The sequence below is a fragment of the Artibeus jamaicensis genome, unplaced genomic scaffold (genome assembly GCF_021234435.1).
Source record: "Artibeus jamaicensis isolate MK-2021 breed Jamaican fruit bat unplaced genomic scaffold, CSHL_Jam_final scaffold_1964, whole genome shotgun sequence".
Classification (NCBI taxonomy): Eukaryota; Metazoa; Chordata; class Mammalia; order Chiroptera; family Phyllostomidae; genus Artibeus; species Artibeus jamaicensis.
In genome coordinates, this window is record NW_026522030.1 from 59,442,918 (window position 1) to 59,447,579 (window position 4,662).

The 4,662-nt window shown below is 42.6% G+C and overlaps 1 pseudogene; it reads right to left on the reverse strand.

The window, feature by feature from the left end:
* Nucleotides 1–471: 471 nt before the first annotated feature.
* LOC119034660 (glutamine synthetase-like) lies at nucleotides 472–1,583 on the reverse strand (annotated as a pseudogene).
* Between the last annotated feature and the right edge of the window lie 3,079 nt (nucleotides 1,584–4,662).

Sequence of the window (4,662 nt, forward strand, 5' to 3'; positions counted from 1 at the left end):
GGCACTGTGACGTTTCACATTCCTGTTCTCCTCATTGGTCTTTATACTTCATGTGTGACTGAAGAAAAATAGACTGCACATATTTAAAGTATACAGTTTAGATTTGACATATGTATACACCTTGGAAACCATTAGCACATCCAGAGAACAAACATTTCCATCACCCCCAAAAGTCTCCCAGTGCCCACCTGTAATAGGGCTCATGCCCTCCCTTCACTCCTTCCCCAGGCAAAGTTCAGATCTGCTTTCTGTCACTGTAGGTCAGTGATTTGCATTTGTTTAAATTTTCCGAAAATAGGAGCATGTAGCATGTACTCTTTTTTCTTTTCTTTTTTTTTAAACTGGGCACTAGGAATTAAAAAACCAACCTTGATATTCTGCCCTTTGAGTTATGGCTATTGTGACAATGGATAGGGGGCAAGAGGGGGAGTGGATGAAGAATCATTTAGAAGGGGTTCAATGGCTACAAGTCTAATCCACTACATTTTTGTGCTGGAAGGGCTCATCACCAGTTTCATTGGAAGACACGTGCAGATGAGGGCTTCTGTCACTCCTTAGGGGTCACAGTTGGCAGAGGGGCACCAGTTCTTCCTAGTAACCCTTCTTCTCCTGGCCGACAGCCCAGGGAATGTGGTTGCTAATGCTGTAGTTGACACACAGGCAGAAACGGTGTTCATGTTGGAGGTTTCCTTGAATCTGGTCAGGCGCCCCTTGGGATGTGGTCTTGAATGTGGTACTGGTGCTGCTTCCTCAGCCTCTCAATGGACTCCTCAATGTACTTCAGGCCGTTCTCCTCGCACGGCCTTGGTGCTGAGGTTGGTGTGGCAGCCTGCAGCTTTCTAGTTCCCAGGAACTGGCATGGGATCAAGGGTTGCTATCAGTCCAAAGTCTTCACACACTCAGTGCGAGATGAACCAGGCCACCCAAAGATGATCTCCCATGTCTACTCCTTCACAGGGTCCTATCTGGAATTCCCGCTGGGTGGTCATGAGCTTGGCATTTGTCCCCATGATCTTGATGCCAGCAGTACAAGCAGGCCTGGTAGCGAGCCTTCTGGTAGTGAGCCTCTGCTGTAGACTTTGTCTGCTCCCATGCCACAGTAGTATGGACCCAGGGGCCCAGGGAAGCCATTGGAAAGACAACCAAAAGGGTGTCCATCTGTGACCATGAGAGTACATTCCTGCTCCGTTTCAAACCAGGGGCGCTGTTTGCTCACCTGTCCATTATCTGTTTACAGATGTGCCTTAAATTGGTCTCTGCAGGCTTTCGGTTGTACTTTAAGACTTCACACAACACCAGCTTGTTGGGGTCCTGGTGGAAAGGGTCCCGAAACACGGCAGCAGGAACAAGATACATGTCACTGCTGGACCCTTCAGACTCTCGAGTACCAGAGCCATCAAAATTCGACTCAGGCAATTCTTCTACACAGTCGGGCTCACTGTCCAGGGTCCAGGTCTTACAGCACAGTCCTTCTTCGGTACTGTCAGTCTAGACACACACGGTTGGACTTTATCCCCCTGAGGAAGGGACATGTACATTTGCTGGATGGCTTTGTTCAAGTGGGAACTCGCTGGGGTGGCCATGGCGGAAGATGTTCTGGGGATCGAGCAGGCGGCAGGGAGGGCAGGCCGTGGGAGTGGGGTGCGGAGAGGAGAGGAAGCAGGGGATCTGCTCAGATGCTCGTTCTTCTTCCATCCTGGGCTCTGCCTAATCTTTTTTCCATAACTTGTTTCACACAGTATAATGATTGTGCAATTCACCCATTTCCATAGTTCAATGGTTTTGTTCCATTTTTGTGGCTGAGTAGAATTCCAATTGCATGGATAGACTGTAATTTGTTTATCCATACACTTGCTGAAGGGTATCTAAGCTGTTCCTAGTTTTGGGTTGTTACAAACAAAGCTGCCATGAACATCCATAGCCATGTCTGTGGTTTGGTGTCTCTTCAGTAAATACCTGGGGGTGGGATGCCTGGGTCACATGGTAGGTATGTGTTTAACCTTGTAAGAAACTGCTAAATGGTTTTCCAAAGGGGTTGTCGTGTTCTGCACACCCACTACTATCAGTGCATAGAATCTGTTTCCTCCAACTTCTTGGCCAATGGTATGGTGATTTTTAAACTTTATCCATTGTAATGTGTGCATAGTGGAATCACAGTGAGATTTTAGTACACATTTTTCTGGTAACTAATGACACAGTCTCTTTTTGACAGTATTTCTTACCTAGAGATGAGGATTTTCTATCAGGTTAAATTTCTCTGTTTATATGTATAGCCTACACTCTTTTGAAACTCCTTATGCACAAAAGGTATTATTTCTATAGAATAATGACAATTCAGTCATACAGCATCTCATTTGACTTTCTATATGCATGAAAATTTCTCTAACGGAACTAGTTGCAAAGAACCCTCAAAAGTTTTTTGACTCTTGAAGCCATTGCTGGAAACCAATGTAGTTTAAATTAATGTAATTTTTGCAAACTGTAGCTGGCCCTACTTCTTTCTTATGTGACTCAAACATTGCATATAGAAATTTATTAGGAAGTCTATCATTAGAAGTAGTCAAGGCAAAATCTTTCTCAAGTTTCTTCTCTCTGATCTCACAGCCAGACACAAAATGACATAGTAAGGGAGAGAAATTTGCATTACTGTCAGATGGTGCAATTATCTGTCTTTCTTATCTTTCTTTCCGGAGTTGCTTATATCCACACATCATCATTATTGAGCATTGTCATGAGGTTGGATTTTTTTAAGAAAAAAAAACACTTGATTACTGTGCTTGCTTCAGTTCTGATACTGTATTTTATTTTTCTAATCTTAATTGAATGTTTCTGATTAAGTTGGTATTTTCTGGTGCATATACCTGCACACAAAACTTTAAGTGTTTAGCTTTGTCTTTTGGTTTCCAACTTCATGGCATTCAAGTCAAAGACCTGACCTTGAATGGGGTTCTTGGGTTTCTGAGGAAATTATAATCCAGTGTTCCACCCAGAAATCTATCTGCTAACCTGAAAAATCACCAGTAGTTCTATTGTGGCTAATAAAGTAGAATGAACGAGGAAGAGTCAAGTAAGAGGGCTTAAAAAGACTTCAGGGCTATGCAGGCAGCATATTTTAAAGAACTCTGAATTATAATGATTACTTTTAACATACATTAAGCATTTGGTGTGCAGCCAGTATTGTGCTGGTATTTACTGGCATCCTTTGATTTAATGAGCATAAGCACTGTCATTATCCCCACATTTGTAAATGTGGAAACAGGTCCAAAGAATTTAAATAATTTGCTGAAGGGCCTTATGTAGGGCTTAGTAGAGCTTGCCTTTGAATCTGGGCCTGTATTTTTAATCATTATATTGTATTGTATTTGACTGGGACCAAAAGTTTATTGGCTTATCAGAAAACATGAAGAACGACTTTTATAGCCCTGGATATTTTTGCCAGTCATGTCTCTATAGAGCTTGTTTTATTCTGGATGAATGATGAGATTTTAATACAAAAATGTGCTAAATATTTATGCTGTAGCTGAATGCTCCACTGAGGATAAACAGACTGGCTACACCAGAATATTCCTAGAAAGGGACATAAACTGTAGCAAGATTAGGCAAACATAAACCTTAGCCAGTTCCCCTACTACCTTGCTTTCTTTCTCAGGTTCTGCATGTCTATATGCCCTCCTGATGAGACACCCCTAGAATCTAGAAAATTAAAAAGGGTTTTAGATGTCATATCATCTCACAGAGACCCTGTGTTGGTTAATTTTATCTATCAACTTGACTTGCTGCTGGGGTGTCCAGATAGTTGTCACAATTTATTCTGGCTGTGTCTGTGAGAGTATTTCTGGATGAGATTGACATTTAAATAAGTAGACTGAGTAAAGCAGGTCATTCTGCCCAATGTACGTGGGCCTCAACCAACCAGCTGAAGATATGAACAGAGCAAAAGAGCCAACCCTTCCTTTAGTAAAAGAGAACTCTTCCTGCTTGACTACCTTTGAACTGGAACAACAGTTTTTCCTTGCCTTTGTATTCAACTTGGCTTTCCTGAGCCTCTCGTTTCCCAGCGTACCATGCGGATATTGGGACAAGTCAGCTTCCATAGTAGCATGAACTGTTTCCTTATGATAAATCCCTAATCTATTGATTCTGTGTCGTGAGCGAGGGAGCATCCCTGAAAGGAGTCACTCACACATGTTTGTGCCTTTCAGCAATGCCAGGTTTGTTAGGAGACAGCTCTCCAATGAGTCAATAGAGTCACATGAAGGTTACACACAGAGAGGGAGAGCTTATGCAATAGAATGAGCAGAGTGAGCATCCTACTCAAAGTTCCTACTCAAAGTTCTGTAGGTTCTATAGAACCTATAATCCCAGTTCAGAGGTTCTATAGTGACTGACTGATACTTTGCTTTACCTCACTTTAGTCTCTTTTGTGCATGCCCTTTCCCATAATTCTCCTTGACAGCGTCCCACCTCAGGGTAAAACTGCAATGGAAATTTTGCTAACTGAAACTATTTTGCAACAAGGGCAGTTAATGGAAACGATTTCCGCTATTTGCCTTGGGTCAATGAAGGCGGAGGCCTCCTTTATCCTTCCTCCCGCTATTCATTTCCAGCTGCTTCCTATCAACTCCATGCCAAATGATCATTAATTCTGTGAGCCCACTTTCC